The sequence below is a fragment of the Leuciscus leuciscus genome (genome assembly GCF_965113295.1).
Source record: "Leuciscus leuciscus genome assembly, chromosome: 3".
NCBI lineage: Eukaryota > Metazoa > Chordata > Actinopteri > Cypriniformes > Leuciscidae > Leuciscus > Leuciscus leuciscus.
The window spans coordinates 61,811,542-61,837,670 of record NC_138727.1 but is presented as its reverse complement, the minus strand read 5'-3'; the positions used below and the strand labels follow the sequence as shown (position 1 = coordinate 61,837,670).

Sequence of the window (26,129 nt, the reverse complement as noted above, 5' to 3'; positions counted from 1 at the left end):
TTTGCCCATGCGTCTGCATGAATAGCTAGGGGTTGAATACGAAGCGCGCTCCGCTCGCTCAGCGATGGAGAAGCTTTGGTGTGCTGTAACACAAGCGTCGCGCTCGTGACATTTGAGGCATGGGGCGCGCTGATAACAGCGGGCAGATTGCCCGCGCTCGACTCCTCTGCGGCGGTCAACCGCGAGGGGGAGGGCTGGGCGAGTCCCGTAGGAACTGTCATGTCTATGTGTGGATGTGGGCGCGGGACAGCGGGCACATTTATCACACCGAAAGCATTGTTCGCTTGAGTGAAGCGAATGCACGCTGGTTTCGTTTTTACAGAAACCGTGAGACATGCATTACGTGGTGTTTGTGGGCACTGGGTAGTGGGCACATTTACCACGTTTGAAGCGCAACCGATCTGAGTCGATTTTATGTGCGTGGGCCCTGTGTGACAGGCTGTGCTTGTGTGTAGAGATGGGCACTGGACAGTGGGCATTCTTACTACACGAGACACCATCGGCCGTGGCCGGGACACCAGAAAATACACTATTTTGGGGATTTATCTGGGTAGCCGTGAAAACGGCATTTGTGTGCAGGCAAGCGGGTGACAGAACCGGCTTGTTAGCTGCAGAAAACACTGGAACAGTCACATTTGCTGGAACTGGACGAGCGAATAACTTTGGTGTGAGTCCGGCCGCAGCGGGACTTGAACACCGTCGTTTTCCTAGGCGTGCTAGGACGACTTCGGGGCCTCGGGCTTTACCACAATCCTAGGTCGCGGGCCACGCATGGCGGGGCGGCGGCTGGATGAGCGGGAGCGCGGTCTTGCGCTTCGGGCCTGGCGGCGCTGCGAAGTGGCGGCAGTGGACGGTGGCTGGGGCTGTGAGCTCTGTGCAGACGGTTTTGCACGGCCTGCTGCAGAGCTGGAGCGCTTCGGGAGGAAGTGCTTCATAGCCTGTGACGCTTTCTGTACCTCTGCGAATCTCTCCGCAAAATCCTTGACGGAGGATCCAAAGAGGCCAGCGGGAGAAAGCGGGGCGTCGAGGAACGCGGTGCGCTCGGACTCGGCCATTTCTGAGAGCGTCAGCCACAGGTGTCTCTCGGTCACAGTGAGAGACTTAGTGGCACGGAGAGCGAGGTCCGTGGCGCTTCTTAAGTCCGGCACGCAGATCGCGTCAGGTCCTTTCTCATCCAGCTTTCGGAGGAGATCGGCCTGGAAGATCTGTAACGTGGCCATGGTGTGCAGCGCTGACGCAGCTTGCCCGGCAGTGGAGAAAGCGCGGCGGAGCAGGCTTGACGTTGTGCGGCAAGCTTTAGAGGGTAGGGCCAGCTTAGCGCGCCGTCCAGCGGAGGGCGGACATAAGTGGGCCGCTATCGCCTCTTCGACCGGCGGCAGCGAAAGGTATCCCCTTGTTCTTGGCATCGTCAACTGTAGAGAATGCCAAAGAAACAGCAGGACGCACTCTAGCTGAATATGCGACACACACACACTAGCTGAATAGGCGACACACACACACACACACACACACACACACACACACACACACACACACACAGAGTACAGAGTAATCAAAGGATATAAGCGCAGCAGGAAGGCAAGGAAGGCGGCGCGGCCAGCGACTAGCGACTTCAGTGACTCGTCCCGCTGAAGGTGCTCTCTCTCAGACGCCGCGGCTTCTTCTCCAGCTCCAGCGATGCGTGTGCTTCGCTTGAAGGATGAAAAATCAGATAATACACAACTTCTTCGTGTAGCTCAGGAAGAAAGGGCGCTGGTTTGGACGCAGGCGAAGCGCGCTCCCCAGGCAGGAAAAAGCCATCCAGCCGGTTGTGAGCGGGCTGCTCGGGCGAAGACCACTCGAGGCCGAGGCTCGCCGCAGCCTGTGCGAGTATCCGCATGAGCTCCGTCTCGATGGACGCTCTCTTGCCTGACGATGTGCAGGCAGGGGGCGCGAGATCCTCAGCGCCCGCCCAATCCTCACTGCCTGACGCCAGGATAGAGCAGGAATCACCCTCTCCCAGCAGGGCTTCCTCGTCAGCGATGTCGACAGAAGCAGCGGCAGACAGCGGCCACTGTCCGTCAGGAAGAGAAGCTGACGAAGCCGGTGAAGCAGGCGGGCGAGCTTTGGAGGCTGGGCCAAGGTTCCGGGACCCGCTGGGCACGGCGCTTTTTAGGGCGCGACACCGCGGCGGGCGGGGGAGCAGTCTCGGTGAAGAAAGCCAGGCGAGTCCTCAGAGTCGCCATGGTCATCAGCTCGCAGTGAGGGCAGCCGCCGTCAGCGAGCGCGAGAACTGCATGTTCCTCACCCAGGCAGGAAACGCAAACAACGTGGCAGTCCCCATCGCTGAGTGTGGCTCTGCACGAGCCGCAGGAAGGCATCTTGAAAAAGACGCTAGCTCTTTTAGAATGTGTGTCATGGCGGCGACACACACACACACACACACACAGACACACACACACACACACACACACACACACAGAGTAATCAAAGAATATAAGCGCCGGAAAGCGCAGCAGGAAGGCAAGGTAGGCGGCGCGGCCAGCGACTTCAGTGACTCGTCCCGCTGAAGGTGCTCTCTCTCAGACGGCGCGGCTTCTTCTCCAGCTCCAGCGATGCGTGTGCTTCGCTTGAAGGATGAAAAATCAGATAATAGCTGCCTGCGAGCGGTATTTATAGGCCTAGACCACGCCCGTTTCGGCGGGACGTGACGCAGCGGGCGCGAAGCACCCTCATTGGGTCTGGCGTCACGCCAGGCCTCGCTTGATAGGCGTTTTGCATTATTACAAAATTAAGGATAATTTTTGGCTTCAATATCTCGCGGAAAAAGGATTTTCCCCTAGCGTAAGATATCTTACGCAGTACGAGAGACCTCTTGTAAGAGAACGTAATGAGCTGAGATGAGAACGACTGACATCTCGCTCTTTTCTTACAGATTACATGAACTGAGAATATTTGTTTTTTATATAAATTACTTCATTTAAAAGAAGAGAATTCAAGCTTCATGCCTGTGTGTCTGTATGCCTGTTTGACTGAGTATTCGCTGAGTTATTGTTCATTTTCGGACGCGTTTCAGAATGGACTACACTGACAGAGAGAAGGCAGAACTCGCTTCGTGTTTATTTTTCTTTATTTGGCAAAAAGCAAAACACTTTGTTTTTATTGTGAGTATACACAAAAATAATACACATTTAACAGAATCGATTGATGTATGAAACGCGTTTGTAATATCAAAGTCAACAGAGCAAAATGAATCTCTTTTGAACTGATAAAAAAAAAAAGCGAGCTGGTATCGCCGGCGATACCGCCCGACCCCAGGGGGTTAATCTAGATCTGTTGGATGCATCGCGTCAAGTATGATCAGACCTTACAGTTTTATTTACATCGCCATCTTTGATATTACTTTAGTCACTATCACTATGGTTATTGTTGATCTGACATATGTCTTAGTTTTCTTGTTCATACAGACTGTGTTTTTCCATTCCACCACGCTGCTTTTCCATGGTTTTCAGTGTAAACACAAGACAGACATCTTTAATCGATAATCGATCTGGCTCGTGTCTCTCTTCATGGCACGGCTTTCCAAAAATGTGGAGCTCAAGTTAAAAGAAGTTCAACTTATAAAATATATGTCTCTAGATCTTGTGTTTTTTCCCCCCGTTCCACTGCCTGTGTGTTTTTAACAGCGAAAATGCTCATGGATTCAGATATGTAACCAAACAGTGTCACTCAGTTTTACAAGGTCATCATGGACTAACTAGTTGCATTTATTTCCTGCCGTATTGAAGTCCTGTCTGAATGATCTGTAGTTTGAAATATGACTGATGAATAGGTGAGAGAATCAGAGGCGTCATGTTCACCAAACACTGGAAGGCCCAAACTGTAGCCAGCATGAGTGTTTGTGCACATGATCTCTTCATAATGACAGACAGTGTGTGTGTCCTGAAACAAGAGAAGAAAGAGATGAGCAAGGACATGGTCAACAGGAAAGATGATTAGAATCCACAAGTTAACGGTTACAAACAGATTGAGATCAAACTCAAACAGATGCATGATGAAACTCACTTCTCTATTTGGTTTCATATCTCTGTTGGGCAGATGCTCGGTCGGGCCTTGAACGATATCTCTGGGCTGCTTTCCTGTTTTGTGACAACAGATTTATTGTTTTGTGGAAAAATATATTAATGACCTTTGCTTTGTGACACTGAAGTCTAGATTGACTATGTAAATGAGAGGTAATATAAATGATTTGTGAGAAATACGGTTACCTTCTTTCGTTTGTCTCCATCTGAAGTACATGAAGAGTGAGAATCCACAGCCTGTCAGGATCCCTATGATCCCTATGACCACCAACATGATGAACACGGTAAAACCTGGAAAAACAGACAACAAAACTATGTGAATATGACTTTAAATGTCCTATTTTTAAGGAAACTTGAGAAAAAACTTCCATGGACAGGCATTCAAAATTTTAAGCACCTGAACTCATCATACCTGATTTAGTTTGAGGTGCCGCTGTATTATTAGATGATGAGAAATTTAATAACACTGAAGGTGATGTTGTTTAGGCTTGGCGCGATAGTCGGTGTTACCGGTGTTACACGGTGTTCGCAACACCGGTTTCATCACTTGCCCACCGCAGCACCGCAAAACATTTTTTTTAAAGCAATTACGCAGTATCCGTATTTTCTGTCACCAGTTGACTAGCGTTGTATGATCACGCTCAACCATTCAAGCGCGACAAAACAAGAGACCGCGCTGTAAGTCCTGCCTATTACACACACAAGCACACACACACACACACACACACACACACACACACACACACACACACGGAAAAGACGCGCGTCAGTATCGAGTTCTCTTTTCGGCCTTGAACAAGGATTGGTATACCGGCAGCCTAATAATCATGAATGCACTCTCTTGTGTGCATGAATGAATCTTTTAACACATCTCCGGCGAACTTTTCACGCAAAAGAAAAACTCTTCATAAAGCAGTGAAATTTATGTGGCGTTTCCTGATGGAAAGATGTTGTTCGTTAACTTCATTTTATACATGCAATTCACACTAGCTCTAAACGAATGCGAGACTGCTGCGATTAGTCAAACTTTATTAATGAAACAAAATCAGAGGGAATAGTTTCTTTAATGTATTTTTTATTTTATTTTTTACCGGTTGGCCGGTCACACGGCTTTCATAGTTTTCAGTTAGGCTAGTGCGGAGACCAGGGCCGGGTTTCCCGATAACGATGTATCTTAGCTCTTAAGGGCGTTCTCTATGTGCAAGGTTACGAACGATCGCAGCAATTCCACGCGCGTTTCCCAAAAATGCACTTAACATGAATGCGCGAGAACGCGTTCGTGCTACTTAAGAGTCGCTGTCCATTCGCGAAGTGCTGAAATATAACCTTACATGGTGTGTTCTTATTCTTTTTAATAAACGTTCTATGTTTAATATAAGTGTTTGCCATTGTACTGTTTTGTTGTTGCGTTTTTCATGAATAATAACGAACCCACCATTCAGACACTGTGGTTGAATCCGAAATCGTGCCCTATACCCTCAAATAGGGCGTTATTGTTCTCAACATGATCTCAAGCAGTGAAAAATAGAGGACACTGACAACACGCTGAAAGACAGGACCGAGCAGGTAATATTTAATATGAAACAAAGTCTCAACTTTCAAATTTGGTCAGTCAAACAAAAATAAAATAGGCCTACCGTTTTTTGCCTCTTTTATGTGTCCTGACAGATTGCCTCAGTTAAAGCCAAGTTCAAATCCACCAAAGTTAATCAATAACTCTTCTGACTGCTTTGTCGCACAAAAATAGTGGAATTTGATTGGTCAGATCGCATGTCAATCAAACTCAATACGAATGATGAATTCAGAATCAATCGGTAAGCAGCTGGAATTTTTGGCAGTGAAGGTGGAGTTGGCCAAGGGCCTTTATGTTACTGTTGTTGGGTGTTATAGGCCTCCTTCTGCCTTGAGTACTGCATTGCAGACTCTTATTCAACTCTTATCCAGATTGGACTACTCTGAAATTATTTTAGCAGGTGATCTAAACTGGGACTGGCTGAAATCTTGTTCAGATGAATTTAAGTCATTTTGTGATTCTGTCAATTTTACACAGTTAATCAATTCTCCCACTCGTTTAAATTTTAAGTGCCATGAGAAATCCACCTTAATTGATTTAATTTTGACTAATGTTCCGCACAAATTTTCTGCTGTTGGTGTTTTTTGCAATGACCTAAGTGACCACTGCGTTGTTGCTGCTGTAAGGAATACTAAGATGCCTAAATGTAAACCTCGCGTAATATGTAAGAGGAATCTCAAAAAATTTAATGAACAGGGCTTTTGCCATGATTTGTTTAATTGTGATTGGAGTAGAATAGAGCTGATTCCCGATGTGGAGTCAGCCTGGATCTTTTTCCGGGATAGTTTTTTACAAGTAATAAATAGACACGCCCCACTAAAGAGATTCAGAGTAAAGGGGCGGGATAATCCCTGGTTTTCCTCTGAGCTTGGAGATATTCTTCATGACCGCAATTTAGCTTGGGCCAAAGCAAGAAAAACGGGCTCTTCGTCTGATTGGCTTGTTTTTAGGCAGTTAAGAAATAAATGTTCTTCTTTTATTAAGAAAGCAAAATCTGACTTTTATCTGTCAGCCACTACTAACACCTTAAATGATCCCAGAAAATTTTGGAAGGCTATAAAATTACTTTCTTTAAACAAAGATAGTATTAATGTTCCTTCTTTTATTATGAAAGAGTCTGTAGTAGTTCATGACAAGCTGGAGATATTGAACCATTTTAATGAGCATTTTATTCAGTCTTGTTCTTTGTTTGACACTGCTTGTCCTTATACTGTGACACCTTGTGGAGATGTACCAGTCTCTACAAGTGTCTTTAATTTCACTCCATTCTTAGTGGCTGACGTTCAAAAAGCCCTAAAAGGGCTGGCTCCTGAAAAACCTCCAGGACCTGATCTTATAGAGCCTTACTTCTTAAAAATAGCTGCTGATTGTGTAGCACAGCCTCTAACGTACCTTTTTAATCTTACTTTAGAGAGCAACACTATTCCCAAAATATGGAAATCTGCATTTGTTTGTCCATTATTGAAAGGGGGTGACCCGTCAAATTTAAATAATTACAGGCCAATTTCTAAGTTGTCTGTTTTGGCCAAAACGCTTGAATCCCTGGTGAGTGATCAGATGAAAGACTTCTTGCATGTACAGGACATTTTATCCCCATTTCAGTCAGGTTTTAGAAAAAAAACATGGTACCATCACAGCTGCAATGAAGGTGATAAATGACATCTCTGTTGCTCGTGACAAGAAGCAGCACTGTGCATCACTTTTTATTGATTTGTCAAAAGCTTTTGACACGGTTGATCATGATGTTTTAAAGATTAGGCTTCTTAATTCAGGGTTTTCAGAGAATACTGTCTCTTGGTTCTCAAACTATCTTAGTGATAGAACCCAGTGTATTAAGCATGATGGTGTTCAATCTGGTATTTTACCAATCCTTAAAGGGGTTCCACAAGGCTCTGTGTTAGGCCCTCTTTTATTTACTATTTATATAAATAATCTTAATCGGCATGTGTCTGATGCAAACTTTCATTTTTATGCAGATGACACAGTTATTTACTGCTGTGCACCCTCTCTTAAACAAGCCATTGCACATTTACAGAATGCCTTCACTGTGGTCCAAAACACTTTGCTACAGCTGAAACTTGTGCTTAATGCAGACAAAACCAAATGTATGCTTTTCACGGGCCCTCGGAATAGACCACTGAATGTTCCCTCAGTGATTACTCTTGACGGACGTGAAATACAGACTGTTACAACCTATAAGTATCTTGGTATTGTTATTGATGATTGCCTATCATTTAAGCCTCATGTTCACTGTCTAGTGAGAAAGTTGAGGCTAAAATTGGGTTTTTACTTTCGAAATAAGCTGTGCTTTTCTTTTAATGTTAAAAAACGGTTAGTGGCATCAACTTTTTTATCTGTGCTAGACTATGGTGATATATTATATATGCATTCATCTGCTCAATGCCTTCATATGATTGACGCAGCCTATCATGCATCGCTGAGATTTATTACTAATTGTAAAGCTCGCAGCCATCACTGTGAGCTGTACTCTCGTGTAGGGTGGTCTGCTCTGGCCACACGGAGGCTTTGTCATTGGTATACATTTATATATAAGGCTATTCTCGGTGTGCTTCCATCCTATTTATGTTCACTTCTTATGAAAAAAAGTGCTGGTCATTATTCTCTCCGTTCTCAGGCTGTTGTTTTGCTTTCTGTCCCACATGTTAGAACTGAGCTGGGTAAAAAGGCCTTTGTTTATTCTGCTCCCTTTACATGGAATTTGCTGCAGAACAACTTAAAACTTAGTAAATTGATTCCTTTGAGTGTTTTTAAGTTAAGAATGAGATGTTTTGAGTTGGACTCCCTCACATGTCAATGTTTTAATTGAGATTTCATTGTAAGTGCATAATTGGCTTTCAAACTGTTTCTATTAATTTATTTGTTTTTATTTTCATGTTTTTTTGTGTGTGTCTTGTACGTATGTAATGATGTGATGTAATTCTGCTGCCTATCTTGGCCAGGTCTCCCTTGTAAAAGAGATTTTTAATCTCAATGGGCTTTTCCTGGTTAAATAAAGGATAAAAAAAAAATAAAAAAAATTGACGGCATGTAAAAAAAAAAAATTACATCACTCTAACACCCCCCACCCCCACGATGAAACCGGTAATACCGGTGTTGTCACAAGTCGATTAACCGGTGGGAGAATATTATCACCGTCACATCTCTAATGTTGTTGAGGATGATAAAGGAAACACAGATGTGAGGGGTCTGATAGATGCACTATCTTCAGTCGCTGGTTCACTGGTGTAAACTGAAGCTGTTGTGGTTGGTTTCGATGACGTCCTCGCTGATGTGACTGAAGCACAAATAATCATTAGGTTTAATGCATGACAGTCTGATGTTTATTGCCGGTATGACGAGAATGCAAAATTATAAGATTAAGCAAAGCTTTTTATATATTGAGCATGCATTTTCAGAATATATATACAGTTTAATTTTCACAGTCTAAAAATGACAGAAGATCACGTGATCTCTTTGTACTTTTCCCTGTATGTGTGACCAGCCATGTGTGTTTAGCATTTTCACTAGTTATAAAGATGTAAAAAGGCTGATAGCATCTTACCATCATTATTAATGTTCAGATCTGTCACTGAAATCCACTTGTTCTTGTTCTTTTGTCCCGTCTCTCCAGCTCCACACCAGTATATCCCAGAATCCTCTAGTGTCAGATCAGTGATGGTCACAGTAAAAACTCCTGCAGATTCATCATCCCTCAGAGAGAATCTGCCGTTACTGTTTGTTTCTGATGAAACTTTGATAGCCGATGTCTCACAGAGCGACGGGTCGCTTCCTTTGCACATGAACTTGATCTTGTTCTTCAAATCACTGTTATAATGGCAGGTGATGTTCAGATGCTCTCCAGTCACACGAGACATGACAGACACTAAATCAGGGCATAAATGAGAGATGTAAGTTTCCCAAATTCTCATTCATTCTACACTGCATCCTTGAGTCTCTGTTATAGTGACAGTATGGGATGTTTTATCAGATTCAGTCTAATCTAATGTAAATCATGTCAGCTATGTTTTGGTGTGAACGGCTTCTCTGTTAACAAAGACTGATAATGGAATAAATATAAAATGAAAAGGTATTTTACAACAGAAAGACCTGAACTTTTGTGTATAATGTATACTTTGTGTTTTGAATGAGCGAGTTCTCCATAACTGAGACAGTGTTGTGTGTGAGGAAGTGATGCGGGTCAGTGTCTGTGGTGTGAACACTCGCTCATCATCATCTACAGAGGATACTGTGGTTTCTGTTAGGGCTGGGCGATAAAACGATAACGATATATATCGCGATAGACACGTAATCAATATCAATAAAAAATGCGTTCGATAAAACATTAGATATTTTCTTCGTCGGAAGAAACGAGAGGTTGCGAAACAAGTTTGGTTGCATGAACAAAGGCACTCACTCTCTGGTAACCTAGCAACGTAGGGGGTGACACGCTAATACCGTGTCCTAACTACACGCGACGCCGCGACATGCGATAAAAGGTATCTTTTCCATGTGTGGCGAGGTGGTGGAAGGGCAAAAGTTACACTTATGAGAAAAGTATAACAGAATAAAGAGCAGACTACGCCACCCCGTTTCACTGAACGGGGAAATTTCACAAGAACACAGGTTCGCTACCACAGAGGACAAGAGACGTAGATCTGAATACAAAAATACTTTATTTTCACAATAATAATTATTTTAAATATATCAAAAGATATTGACTCAGGAGGAACAAGAATTTCGGTGTGCACCAGAACAGAAAACAAAAAAACACTTTCAGGCTGAGGCTTACCAGTAGGGAGCTAGCTGGGCAGTGAGTATCCTAAGACCACACCACTCACCAAACTCCACTCCACACAAACACTCACTCTCACACTTGCTAAGTGAAAGAACGCAGGTGCCAACGGCAAAACACTCGGTGAAGGAAACACCACCACCAAAAAGGGCACAAACAGCTAGCTTCCCTACACCGGGGGCCTTCAGCTTCTGAAAGAAACACAAAAACACAATACAATTTCACAATTAGCTGCAGACACATGTATCAACAAATTATAGTAGAACAAATTCTAACTATAAAAGAGGCCAACACTTGGCAAATTACTGGCCACAAAAGTTAAGCCGGCTAGTGTTTCCCAAGGAATTCACATCAGATTGCCATTTCAGCATAAACATTAGAGCAGCCAAATGCTATATAAAACATAAAAATAAAGTGAAATAATACAAAATGAAAACAATTAATTGAATCACAGAAAACAAATCCAAAACAGAATGTAGCTCACTTTTCACAGTCCTTAAGAAAAGCACTGATCACAGAGCAAAATAACCAAACTGCTGGTGGCAATATAACCAAAAGGTAAGGGCTAAATTACACTATTGATAGTACGTCTCACATTGAATGACGGCTCTGAGACTGGTCACTCACTTAGTCCACCAGCATTGGCTTAAAGAAATCTTCAAAGACAAAATGAACTAACGAAAAAAACAAAGTAATGTATCAAAATAATAATAAAATGGTCACATAGTGGTATTAATGGCAGCAGAACAAACAGTGCAGTCTTAACGACGCTGTCTATAGAGCATTTGCCCCGCAGTCCACCGAGATGAACCGCTCACAAACAGATTGACGCACCAATGGTAGATCGCTAGACCCACAGAATACTCAGTTACTCACAGCCTCGTTCATAATAGGCAAACCGCAAATGTACCGGTGTTCCATCTGGCCAAACACATAAGCTGCACTGTGATGAGGACATAGGTTACCGGGGATCAAACCAGAACTAACAGTAGTCCGTTAGAATTAACATACCTGTGATGAGGACAGCCTGCACCCAAAAGCAACGTTGCACAAATCCGGACCCTAGTCTGGCTAAAACATATACATTCCCACTTTAATAGTGCATGTGTACTAGCAGCAACATTAGCCAAACAGCTAGGTACATACCTCCAGCAGAGATGCGCGCGCACCCAAACAGAAGCGATAGTGACAATGACGCATACCCAGGTGGCCTGAACTCCGCCTTAAATAGGCCAGGGATGGCTGCCGATAGGCTGTCACACCCATCACTCACCACAAATAATAGGGCGGGATCTTAACCCGCCTTGCCACAATCTACCCCTAGCTCTTGCAACGTCGCCCCGACGATGGGCCAACTCCCACTACCCCAAGGAATGACCTAGTGCCAGGGCCTAAAGAGGGCACAGACAGAATTAGACACAGAGGAAACCATAGAGGCACCACCCCTCACCACTTCCGCTGTCCGAGGGAGGTGGTGTCGATTAGAATGATGACCAGCATTCGCTCGCCCCGTCCGTCGCAAGGCAATCCCACTATCCCCAGGTTGATCTACAGTTAAGGGTTCCATTACCAACTCTGGATCCAGAGGAACCACACCAAGCTGTCCAGGGGCCACTAAAGCTGTAGGGTCAATATTCTCGATTAACCATCGAGGAACTTGGGCAGGTAATGACACTGGATCCCTTAGTGCCAACCCACCGCCAGCCTGTGGAGTTTCAGGTACCAAAACCCACAGATCGACCTCATCAGATGGAGATTCCTCCGATGGTAATGAATCGCGTGGAAAGACAGTATGTCACGTTATAAAAAGGCCCTAAAAGCTGCCAGGGCTGAGCACCTCCGCAAACTAATAGAAAACAACCAAAACAATCCAAGGTTTCTATTTAACACCGTGGCTAGACTAACAAATAAACAGACGTCACCCGAACAAAATATCCCGTTACAGTTCAGTAGTAATGATTTCATGAACTACTTCACTGAGAAAATAGAAAGCATCAGAACCACAATTATAAACGTTCAATCTTCAATCGCGCCTTACAATTCAGCTTCAATTATCACCCCGAAAGAACAATTACAGTGCTTTACAACTATAGAACAAAAAGAGTTAAATAAACTTATCACTTCATCTAAAACAACAACATGTTTATTAGATCCTATACCAACTAAACTACTGAAAGAAGTGTTATCTGTAGTGGAAGAGCCTCTCCTCAATATTATTAACTCGTCTTTATCTTTAGGTCATGTTCCAAGAACATTTAAACTGGCAGTTATAAAACCTCTCATTAAGAAACCACAATTAGATCATAATAATCTAGCAAATTATAGACCCATTTCAAATCTTCCATTTATGTCTAAAATATTAGAAAAAGTGGTGTCCGCTCAACTGGGCTCTTTCTTGCAACAAAATGATATCTATGAAAAGTTTCAGTCTGGATTCAGACCGCATCATAGCACTGAAACTGCGCTCGTTAAAATCACAAATGATTTACTTTTAGCTTCTGACCAAGGCTGTATCTCAATACTAGTTTTACTTGATCTTAGTGCTGCGTTCGATACTATAGATCACACAATACTCTTAGATCGACTACAAAATTATACTGGTGTTCAAGGACAAGCACTAAGCTGGTTCAAATCATACCTATCTGACCGCTACCATTTTGTCTATTTAAATGGAGAAAAATCGATCATAACTCCAGTAAACTATGGAGTGCCGCAGGGATCTGTATTAGGCCCCCTGTTATTTTCAATATATATGATGCCACTTGGAAATATTATAAGGAAACATGGAATTAGTTTCCATTGTTATGCTGATGACACTCAAATATATATTTCATCACGGCCGGATGAAAACGCTACATTTTCCAAATTGACAGAGTGTGTTAAAGATATAAAAGATTGGATGACGCGTAATTTTCTTTTATTAAATCCAGACAAGACAGAGGTAATACTTATCGGTTCAAAAAACCGCCCACAAAACCTCGCACAATACAACTTTAACATCATAGGATGTCCTGTTACTTTATCCTCTACAGTAAAAGACCTGGGTGTTATACTCGATTGCAACCTGTCTTTTGAAAATCATATTTCTTATGTTACAAAAACAGCCTTTTTCCACCTTAGAAACATTGCTAAGCTACGTAATATGCTATCAGTTTCTGATGCAGAAAAGTTAGTTCATGCATTCATGACCTCGAGACTGGATTACTGTAATGCTTTATTAGCTGGTTGTCCTGCATCCTCAATAAACAAGCTACAGTTAGTCCAAAATGCCGCCGCTAGAGTTCTTACGAGATCAAGAAAATATGATCATATAACACCGATTTTATCATCACTGCATTGGTTACCTATAAAGTTCCGTATTAATTACAAGGTATTGCTACTGACTTATAAAGCCCTAAACGGCTTAGCTCCAGTCTATTTAACGGATCTTCTATCGCCCTATAATCCATCGCGCTCTTTGAGATCACTAAATTCAAGGCTTTTGGTCATACCTAGGATATCCAGAACCACCAAAGGAGGGAGAGCATTTTCACATTTGGCTCCAAAACTCTGGAATAGTCTTCCTGATACTGTTCGTTGCTCAGACTCGCTCTCCCAGTTTAAAACTAGATTAAAGTCGCATCTCTTCAGCCAGGCATTCATATAATCCTACAGTTCAAACTACAATCCGGCCTCTATCCAATGCCAGAGGAGAACTGGCCCCCGACTGAGCCTGGGTTCTCCCAAGGTTTTTTTTTTTCTCCATTAAGGCACCTGATGGAGTTTTAGGACACCATTAGGTCACTTGATGGAGTTTTTCGGTTCCTTGCCACTGTTGCCTTTGGCTTGCTCAGTTGGGGATATTTTGGGGATATTTAATTTAATTTTATCAATCAATAAATTCCTCTTGAAACAAACTTTGTTGTATTATTTTAATTTAATACTGTGAAGCTGCTTTGATGCAATCTGTATTGTGAAAAGCGCTATACAAATAAACTTGACTTGACTTGACTTAATGACTCGACCACCAAAGGACCACCTGTAGAAACTTCAGCAGGAGAATCCCTACGTACACGGATCTTCAACAAAGAACGGTGGACACGTTTTACCCTACTTAAGTCATCCACTGGCGCAATTGTGTACACGGACCCACCTGCCTGCGGTGCTCTCACCACCTGATACACCACTGGGCTCCACAGGTCCTGGATCTTATGGCGCCCTCTCACGCCATAATCCCGAAGGTAAACCAATTGACCCTCCCCCAATGGTGCATCTCTAACATGCAAGTCATGATGCTTCTTACGACGATCGGCCGCTACCTTTAAATGCTCTCGGGCCCCTTCAAAAGCAACCAGCAACCTGGTTTGGTGCTCCAACACCCACTCATTCACGCTACCAGACACCATCTCTTGGCTTCTACCCAAAAGAAAATCAATGGGGAGCCTTGGCTCTTGGCCAAACATCAGGAAGTAAGGTGACTCACCAGTCGCTTGATGAGGGGTAGTATTATAACAGAAAAGCACTTGAGGGAGAGCAGAAACCCAATCTGCCTTTCGGGAGAGGGGTAAGGTGCGCAGGAGATTATGCAAAGTCCTGTTAAAACGTTCATACTGCCCATTGCCGGCCGGGTGGTATGGTGTAGTGCGGGACTTCTCAACCTGATAAAGACTACAAAGCTGTTGTATTAGGGCAGACTCAAAACTGCGGCCCTGGTCAGAATTCAGAATTCCTGGTCAGAATTCCTTAATGAATGCGACCAGGGACACCAAACTTATAGAACCACTCTGCCACCAGCGTGCGAGCCACAGTCTCAGCCCGCTGGTCTCGAGTGGGGATTGCAAGAGTGTACTTGGTAAACACATCAGTCATCACCAAGACACTTTCCAACCCTGAGCGAGATGGTTCCAGCAGTGTAAAATCAATGGCCAGGATTTCATTTGGCCTGGAGGCCAATAAATGACTCATAAAGCTGCGAACAACCGGCTGCGTATCCTTGGCAACCTGACACCTTTCGCACTCCCGACACCACTGGGCTACATCAGATGTCAAGCGTGGCCAGTAGAAGCGCTGCCGCACCAGCTCGGTGGTCCGCTCGACCCCTTGGTGCCCATGTCCCTGGTGCATTTGTGTCAAAACTTCCTTATGCAAGACAGCAGGAAGAACTATCTGGAGAATCTCTTCACCGCGATTGGAACGAAACACACAACGATGCAAAACGCCCTCTTTCTCCAGCAACCGATCCCACTGGTTCAGTAGGACCAGGGCAGTCTTGGACAGCTGTCGACGCTCCTCAGAAGTGGGGAGTGTTCCCCGTCTCCAGAACACTAAAACCTTCTCAATCACCGAATCTGCCTCCTGTAACACCCTCATGTCACCCACCAAACTAGGCAAAGCAGAAACTACCGCCTGGGTAGCTTGTACACCCAAATCTACCCCTGATGCTTCCGTCATGACCTCTGGAACCTCAGTCCCTGGTAACCAACCTCTCATTGTCCTATGGCTAGCAGGGTCCTGTCTGGAAAGTGCATCGGCATTCCGGTTACTCCTCCCTGACCGATACCGGATCTCAAAATTAAACGCTGCAAGCTGCGCAGCCCAGCGCTGCTCTGTAGCCCCAAGCTTTGCAGTGTTCAGATGGCTGAGGGGGTTATTGTCAGTGTAGACAATACACTGCTGTCCTAACAAATACTCCCTAAATTTCTCAGTCAAGGCCCACTTGAGCGCCAAAAACTCCAACTTCATGGAGCTATAGTTGGACATATTGCGCTCAGTGGGCCCAAGACTGCGGCTTGCATACGAAATTGGCCGTACTTTACCTCCTTGTTCCTGAGAAAGGACAGCTCCTAGACCACCATGGCTAGCGTCTACCTCCAGGATAAAAGGCAAGGAGAAGTCGGCATAGGCGAGTACTGGGGCGGTTGTAAACCTACTCTTCAGCTCATCGAAACTCTGCTGGCACTGCTCTGACCAGGCACTAGATAAACCCTGCCCTGCTCGTGTCCTAGGCTTAATAGCAGCCCATGCGGCTACCATTTTATGAAGGGGGGCTGCCAATTTCGCAAACCCTTCAACAAAACGGCGATAGTAGCTTGCAAAGCCTAAAAATGAACGCAGCTCTGACGCACTAGTGGGGCGTGGCCAATTAGCTACTGCCTCGATTTTACCAGGATCAATTGATACTCCCTGTGCTGAAATAACATGTCCCAAATACTTTACCTCACGTTGGAAAAATGCAAATTTACTCAATTTAGCCTTCAAACCCTCATGCTCTAAGCGACTCAGAACAACCTGCAACCACTCTAACTGCTGAGGCACCGAGGAAGAGAAGACTGTGATGTCATCAAGGTACAGGAGTAAGGACCTACACTGCTGGTCCCCAAACATCCGTTCCATTAAACGCTGGAAGGTGCTTGGGGCATTGCAAAGCCCGAAGGGCATGCGATTCCATTCAAACAACCCAAAAGGGGTGCAGAATGCTGTCTTAGGCCTATCTCTCTCAGTTACAGGAACCTGATTGTATCCACTAGCCAAGTCCATAGTGGAAAACCAGCAGGCCCCTGTCAAGGAGTCCAACGATTCCTCGATGCGTGGCAGAGGGAACGCGTCCTTTCGGGTCTTTGAATTTAGCTGACGGTAGTCGACACACATACGTAGACCACCGTCTTTCTTTTTAACAAGGACAATTGGTGAAGCGTACGGGCTACAACTCTCCCTTATAACTTCCGCCTCCAACAGCTGATTAATGTGGGACTTCACCACCTCATATTCCGATGGAGGTATACGCCTGTACCGTTGCCGGACAGGAACGGTGTCTAGCAGGGGAATGTCGTGAGAAATCAAACCTGTACATCCCAAGTCACCCTCATGAGTAGAAAACACAGACTGAAACCTATAAAGCAGGTTCTTTACCTGGCCCTGTTCTACATCCGATAAAACAGACAGATCAAGTGCTTCAATTTGTTCCTGAACAAGAGGGATCACTTCAGGGGCTTTGGAACCCACTGTGGCCACTACAGACCTGACCTCACTAATTCCCGATGGCAAGCTAACCACACAAACATTATTTAGTGTACCAAGGACAGTGTTAGCATAAAGCAACACGTCAATGGTTCCCACATTTACCACAGGTAGATAAACAGTACCTCGTGTAACCTGCACTAATGCCGGAGAAGCCAACAGACCAGCCGGCAACCCAGACTCTGGAGGCTCAAAAAGAACAGTGCCATTGGCATATTGCTCGGAACAAGTAGCTGCCACAAACTTCATCATGCCACCTGGGATGCGACATGGTCTCCGTCCTCGCACTCTAACCCTTCCTGAACTCACCTCAGGAGACTGATTATCGACTAAACGACAATGTTGCAACGCCTGTAGAACAGAGTTTGGAACCTCTACGGTCGAAGGCAAGTCAAAGAGGGCTGGGCCATGTGGTCCAAAAAGCTCCTGGTAGCATCGGCCAAGAACATTCATTCCAAGCACACCTGGGACCCGAGTGCACAAGCCACCAGGAGGATCCCGTACAACAAGCACGCCACATTCTGAAATTAACTGACCTCACAATTCGACGTCCAATTCCATATAACCGATATAGGGAATTGAAAGACCATTAGCAGCTCGAAGCTGTAGCCACTGGCACGATTTAAGTCGATCCTGACCCCATGGTTCGAAATGTTTCTGAAAACAACTCTCTGTGATCGTAGTTACCATGGAGCCAGTATCCACCAAACAGGGCATTCGAACTCCGCCAATCAATACGACAAGGTGCGGGCAAGATGACATTAAATGCGACATATTTGAAACTTTTGAGCCAGTTACTTCCCCATCCGTGCTATGGCCCTGAATCACGGTGGGGACTAGTTTCCCGACGTTGCTGATGGGCCAGGCTGTCCTCCTCCAGCTAGTGACGGGACGGAGCGTGAGGAAAACGGAGCGGCACGTTCCCCATCGCACTCCCTAGCAAAATGACCAGGCTTTTGACACCTCCTACATATAACAGGCCCCTGTCTAGGAGTTTAGTTAACTGTTCTTGTTGGCATTTAAGCATATCCCTCAACTCAGCCAACTCAGAATTCCCAGGTGAACTACTATAAATGGATTCCCTTGCACCCCATATTGAATCCCATGAGCGGAGGGAACGGAATGACTTCGGGCCCTTGTGCTTCCTGGCATACCCTCCCTCTCCCATCTAAGGGCTTCGCTACAAATATCCAACAAGGTTAACGTAGGTTGACGACGTATCAACTGTTTTAATTCGCGACGGAGGGCGCTATCAAAAACATGTTCGACAAATTGGTCTCGCAGTAAAATATGTGAATTTGGCATACCGTGAGGAGATTGTTGTTTCACTTGCTCAAGTAGACCCATCAGGACAAGGGAGAACTCCAACAAGCTCTCCCCCTCCTGTTGCTTTCTCGAGAAAAAGGCCTCCTGCAATGAAACATATGACTGTGAGCAACCATACAATTCCCGTAAAGCTGAAATAATTCTGTCTGGGTCTTTACGCTCTACCTCTGGGCGGTACTTAATCTCTTCCCTTGCCTCCCCTTCCAAGTGATCAAACAAGTAAAACGCCTTATCGGTATCAGCGAGGTGACGAACGCGCATACAAGCCTGGGCCTCCTCAACCCACTCCTCAATGCCAAGGCCAACCCTGCCATTGAATTTTGGGCACTTCCTATCTCGTGGTACAAAAACAAATCGTTCTGGTCGGGTGACATCAACATTAGCATTACTGGGTTGCGAAGAAACAGAAGGCCCAGGTACAGAAGGGGGTGCATCAACAGGACCTGGGGGCACAGGGGGCACAGGAGCGGATGCTCCTGACGCAACCGCTCATTGTCTGCTCTAAGCAGATCAATCATTTCCCTCAATTCTTGTAATTCTTCTTCCATACTTCAACTACAGGGGTACTTACCAATGAAAGAAGAATAAGCCCACAATAAGGGCTAGAATTAATACACTAGACGTGCACTGCTGTTCTGCTGCCACTCCTCAGAAAAGTCAATCCTAGAATACAGGTAAAAAAACGAAAAGGGAGAGAAAGAGAAAAAAAGAAAAAAAAAAAAAAAAAAAAAAAAAAAAACCAACAACAAACAACTGTATACACACCCACGTGTCTGTCTTAAAGTGGAGACCCTGCCGACTGCGCCAGATTGTGGCGAGGTGGTGGAAGGGCAAAAGTTACACTTATGAGAAAAGTATAACAGAATAAAGAGCAGACTACGCCACCCCGTTTCACTGAACGGGGAAATTTCACAAGAACACAGGTTCGCTACCACAGAGGACAAGAGACGTGGATCTGAATACAAAAATACTTTATTTTCACAATAATAATTATTTTAAATATATAAAAAGATATTGACTCAGGAGGAACAAGAATTTCGGTGTGCACCAGAACAGAAAACAAAAAAACACTTTCAGGCTGAGGCTTACCAGTAGGGAGCTAGCTGGGCAGTGAGTATCCTAAGACCACACCACTCACCAAACTCCACTCCACACAAACACTCACTCTCACACTTGCTAAGTGAAAGAACGCCAAATGCTATGTAAAACAGAAAAATAAAGTGAAATAATACAAAATGAAAACAATTAATTGAATCACAGAAAACAAATCCAAAACAGAATGTAGCTCACTTTTCACAGTCCTTAAGAAAAGCACTGATCACAGAGCAAAATAACCAAACTGCTGGTGGCAATATAACCAAAAGGTAAGGGCTAAATTACACTATTGATAGTACGTCTCATATTGAATGACGGCTCTGAGACTGGCCACTCACTTAGTCCACCAGCATTGGCTTAAAGAAATCTTCAAAGACAAAATAAACTAACGAAAAAAACAAAGTAATGTATCAAAATAATAATAAAATGGTCACATAGTGGTATTAATGGCAGCAGAACAAACAGTGCAGTCTTAACGACGCTGTCTATAGAGCATTTGCCCCGCAGTCCACCGAGATGAACCGCTCACAAACAGATTGACGCACCAATGGTAGATCGCTAGACCCACAGAATACTCAGTTACTCACAGCCTCGTTCATAATAGGCAAACCGCAAATGTACCGGTGTTCCATCTGGCCAAACACATAAGCTGCACTGTGATGAGGACATAGGTTACCGGGGATCAAACCAGAACTAACAGTAGTCCGTTAGAATTAACATACCTGTGATGAGGACAGCCTGCACCCAAAAGCAACGTTGCACAAATCCGGACCCTAGTCTGGCTAAAACATATACATTCCCACTTTAATAGTGCATGTGTACTAGCAGCAACATTAGCCAAACAGCTAGGTACATACCTCCAGCAGAGATGCGCACGCACCCAAACAGAAGCGATAGTGACAATGACGCATACCCAGGTGGCCTGAACTCCGCCTTAAATAGGCCAGGGATGGCTGCCGATAGGCTGTCACACCCATCACTCACCACAAATAATAGGGCGGGATCTTAACCCGCCTTGCCACACATGTTAATCAGAGTTTTTGTCCTAACCAGGCGCGACGGCAACACGCAACGATTCTATTTTAGAAACGGTTTCTATTTTTCTGCGACGTCGCACTGGAACAACAAACACAAAGTGTAGCAATGATAATCTCAGGTAGGGGAGAGTGGGGTGATTTGTGCCAGGGGGGAAGTAGTTCCACCCTTGTTTCTGGAAAACCATAGAAGAAATTGGTCATGTGACCACATAATTTTGAAAAGCAATCACTTTTACTCATCCTCCAAAGAAGAGAGACACATGGCATGAGAGTTAAGCATATTTTAGTGCAAAAAACTGTTTTTTCCCTTTCAAAGTACAATTTCTATGATTAAGGTTTTTTGATTGTAGTGTCTGAACAATTATAGACAAGTTTGAAAACATTTCACACATGTTTTAGTGCTTTAGTAGGCTACACAATGAGTCTATACATTTAGCATGATGTTAGCTCTTAACTGCTGGATCATGCTAGTTTTTCAAACTTGTGGGTCTTGGGTGATTTGTGCCAAAGGGCCTGGGTTAAGTTGTGCCAGATCCAGACCACCTAGACCTACATACTCACAGGGGATAATCTTGAGAAGTGAGGAGATGGGCATGCCTCATCATTGTTTGACTTAGGACTGCCTGCTATTTGTTTAATTTAGCTAACACTGATTTCAGTTTTGAGTTTGCCCTATGTTATTAAAGAGAAGTTTTATTCCGTTTTTAAGTGGCCTATGTCACAATAGGATGTTTAGAAATTAGCCTAGTCACTTTATTCTTATATGTTACATAATTGACAGACAGCGCTATGTCAACAGGCATCTATTGCCAAAGCCTTTTTGCCTGAAATGATTCACAAATATCATATATTGTGTTGCTATGGTGCTCTAAATGGTTGCTAGGGCGTAGCTTGATATCTTCACAATGATCCTGAGAGACTGATTGGTCGTCTGAGTAAAATGAGCCCGCCCCCTTGTCTCTATGACACTGTGATCCAGAGTTATGTTCAATACAAAATTCCTATGCAATTGACCATAGTAGGAAAAACGCATGCTATGGTATTCCAGGGTGACAATATCTAAATAAACCTTAAATGAGTAATTTTGTATTGAATTTATCTTGCTTTCATATAGCATTACGATTCATAACATTAAAATGTTCTGTTTTACTTCAGAAATCACTGGCACAATTTACCCCCAATGTATTCCCCCAAAGGCACAACTTCCCCCGCACCAGGGGCAAGTTGTGCCATGAGACCACTTTTTTCCCAAGAGCTATATTTCTGAAACAATTTATTTCAGATCCAAAGTTATTGTTCTCAGGGATGCACCACATCCTGAAATATATGTAGGCTACATCCTTAAGTTGAAGGCATTACTGCCATGGCCTCACTTTAAAGTCACTTTGAGTAAAAACTGGCACAACTCACCCCACTCTCCCCTACTGTTTATGTGCTTTATTTAATGTTAAAAGCGTGAAATGTGAAGCTTTGTAGCTTTAAAAGCAACAATGGATATAATTCAATGGATCCAGGAAGTTTGCGATGCAGCAGGATGGGCTACCCCTCACACTTTTATTAGATTTTACAGCCTGGACATTCCATCGACACCTGGCACCCTTGTGCTCTCGTCCTAAGTGTGCCTGTGCGCAGCTTCACACTAGGACAGGCAGGGCTCGTTGTGGCATAGTGGGTACTCGTTCCCCCAAAGTGTCATTCGACGCAGTTTGAGTTCCCTTGAAAGGGAACGTCTCGGGTTACGACTGTAACCCTTGTTCCCTGAGAAAGGGAACGAGAACTGCATCCCTTTGCCACGCCTCCCCCTGCCTGGGAGTGCTTGCTTCATCACAGAAGCTATCTCTGTTGTGTGCCGGCATCCTTTTGTAGCTTCCGCATAAGCCGTCACACATTACGTCATGACGCAACACCAATCAGGATTGGCTTAGTTTCATTCATACTTCAGAGGCGCTATGCTGAGGGGCGTTCCCCCAAAGTGTCATTCGACGCAGTTCTCGTTCCCTTTCTCAGGGAACAAGGGTTACAGTCATAACCTGAGACGTTTTCCGTACACTGTAAAATCGAATTAGTAAGGCTTTTAGTAGTGCTGCACGATTAATCATATCGCAATCGCGATGTCAAGCCTACGCGATTATATGATGCAAAATGCTGCGATTTTATATTGAATAAACAAATTAGCGCTGTTAACGCAATTAACGCAGGATCTGTTAATTTTTGGCATCCTTTGGCTAGTGTTACATGATCCCGCTCTTATTCATGCAAATGCTTTTAAACCATTCATGCGCGATAAGACAAAAAAGAACGCGCTGCCTGTGAATGTGCTGCCTGTGAATGTACTGACTGTGACACACAGAAAGACTCGCTCTAATATCGTGCGTGCGCATAAAACAGCATGCCATAATACAGCTCTCTTTCGAGTTTGAACGAACAATAACTCACACAATTATGCCAAAATGTCTTTTTGTCGAGTATCTTCATAACATAAGAGTAGTAATTTATTTATTTATTTGAATTTTTTTGTGGGAGTGTTATTGTTATTATTATTAAAGGAATTAAAATTAATTTCTGGGAATAAAAAAAAAAAAGAATTGTTTCAGGTCTATTGCAGTTTCGATTTTAAACTCTTTGCAAATATTTTATTTTTCAAATTTGCACACATTCACTCATATTTGTATGTAAGGGAGACCGGGGACAGTTGCAACACTTTTTCTCTCTCAGTTACCAAATTTGTATATATTAAACTTCCATCTGTCTGCTAATTACCCATACCATTTAAAGATGATTACATATAACATGTCGTTCACAGTATTCATTTAAATGGAAGAAGCCAGATGTTTCAACTGACCCCAACCCAGGGGACAGCTGAAACACAACCATGGGACGGTTGCAACATGTTAAAAATACCTTAAATTTCACTAATTAACTTTAGCTTTTTGTCTCAATGAGCATATAGAATTCTGAAAATATTAACTGTTTTAGGCCTACTATAATATTATAGTATTATTTATTTCTATAATAATATTATTATAGAACATCTGGCTTCTTCCATTTAAATAAAAGTAAAATGATTTACTTTTAGCTTCTGACCAAGGCTGTATCTCAATACTAGTTTTACTTGATCTTAGTGCTGCGTTCGATACTATAGATCACACAATACTCTTAGATCGACTACAAAATTATACTGGTGTTCAAGGACAAGCACTAAGCTGGTTCAAATCATACCTATCTGACCGCTACCATTTTGTCTATTTAAATGGAGAAAAATCGATCATAACTCCAGTAAACTATGGAGTGCCGCAGGGATCTGTATTAGGCCCTCTGTTATTTTCAATATATATGATGCCACTTGGAAATATTATAAGGAAACATGGAATTAGTTTCCATTGTTATGCTGATGACACTCAAATATATATTTCATCACGGCCGGATGAAAACGCTACATTTTCCAAATTGACAGAGTGTGTTAAAGATATAAAAGATTGGATGACGCGTAATTTTCTTTTATTAAATCCAGACAAGACAGAGGTAATACTTATCGGTTCAAAAAACCGCCCACAAAACCTCGCACAATACAACTTTAACATCATAGGATGTCCTGTTACTTTATCCTCTACAGTAAAAGACCTGGGTGTTATACTCGATTGCAACCTGTCTTTTGAAAATCATATTTCTTATGTTACAAAAACAGCCTTTTTCCACCTTAGAAACATTGCTAAGCTACGTAATATGCTATCAGTTTCTGATGCAGAAAAGTTAGTTCATGCATTCATGACCTCGAGACTGGATTACTGTAATGCTTTATTAGCTGGTTGTCCTGCATCCTCAATAAACAAGCTACAGTTAGTCCAAAATGCTGCCGCTAGAGTTCTTACGAGATCAAGAAAATATGATCATATAACACCGATTTTATCATCACTGCATTGGTTACCTATAAAGTTCCGTATTAATTACAAGGTATTGCTACTGACTTATAAAGCCGTAAACGGCTTAGCTCCAGTCTATTTAACGGATCTTCTATCGCCCTATAATCCATCGCGCTCTTTGAGATCACTAAATTCAAGGCTTTTGGTCATACCTAGGATATCCAGAACCACCAAAGGAGGGAGAGCATTTTCACATTTGGCTCCAAAACTCTGGAATAGTCTTCCTGATACTGTTCGTTGCTCAGACTCGCTCTCCCAGTTTAAAACTAGATTAAAGTCGCATCTCTTCAGCCAGGCATTCATATAATCCTACAGTTCAAACTACAATCCGGCCTCTATCCAATGCCAGAGGAGAACTGGCCCCCGACTGAGCCTGGGTTCTTCCAAGGTTTTTTTTTTCTCCATTAAGGCACCTGATGGAGTTTTAGGACACCATTAGGTCACTTGATGGAGTTTTTCGGTTCCTTGCCACTGTTGCCTTTGGCTTGCTCAGTTGGGGATATTTTGGGGATATTTAATTTAATTTTATCAATCAATAAATTCCTCTTGAAACAAACTTTGTTGTAATATTTTAATTTAATACTGTGAAGCTGCTTTGATGCAATCTGTATTGTGAAAAGCGCTATACAAATAAACTTGACTTGACTTGACTTGACTTATTGTAGCCTATTATTTATTTATTTAGTGATATTTATCAAATAACAGTTATTGAGTTTTGTTTGTTTATGTGTAGAACATAGGTGTCATGAACTGCTCCGAGACTCAAAGGTGAGATCCAAATTTCAGCTTTTATTATGGCAATCCAAAGGCGTAATCCAAAGTACAGGCAATGGGTCAAAACACAGGTAGGCAGTCCAAACAAACAAAACAGGCAGGGGTCAGAGGCAAGAGATCCAAAAACTAGGGATGGCTGACGCGAAACAGTCGTTCCGAAGCTTTGCGAGATCCCGAAGCGCAGATGTTTCGAAACACTGATCCGAAGCGTGATTCAAAACACCCATGTCACGTGACTATGGCCAAACGAAGCCTCGAAGTGTGTTTCATCAGGTGTGGTCCGCCGAATCAGCGTTTGATTGACACGGTCGGGAACAGACCACACAATCGCACATCTGTATAAAAGTGAAATCAACGCATATTGACCTCCTGGGTTTTTGTGAGAGGAGTTTGATTTTGAGAGAGCGGATTTTTAGTGATATAGTGACATAGTGTGATTTGATTAGTTATTGGCTATTTAGGCTTACATTTAAATTTACACAACACATTGACTGATAGGCTAGAGACAGACAGAGTATACATATAGTGACACATTAATAGATACATAGATATAAA

The 26,129-nt window shown here is 43.5% G+C and overlaps 1 protein-coding gene across 1 annotated transcript in view; it reads right to left on the bottom strand.

Moving 5' to 3' along the window:
* LOC309493640 (uncharacterized protein) overlaps positions 1 to 26,129 on the bottom strand; it is a 544,011-nt gene that overhangs the window by 152,162 nt on the left and 365,720 nt on the right. The window lies entirely within an intron of this gene.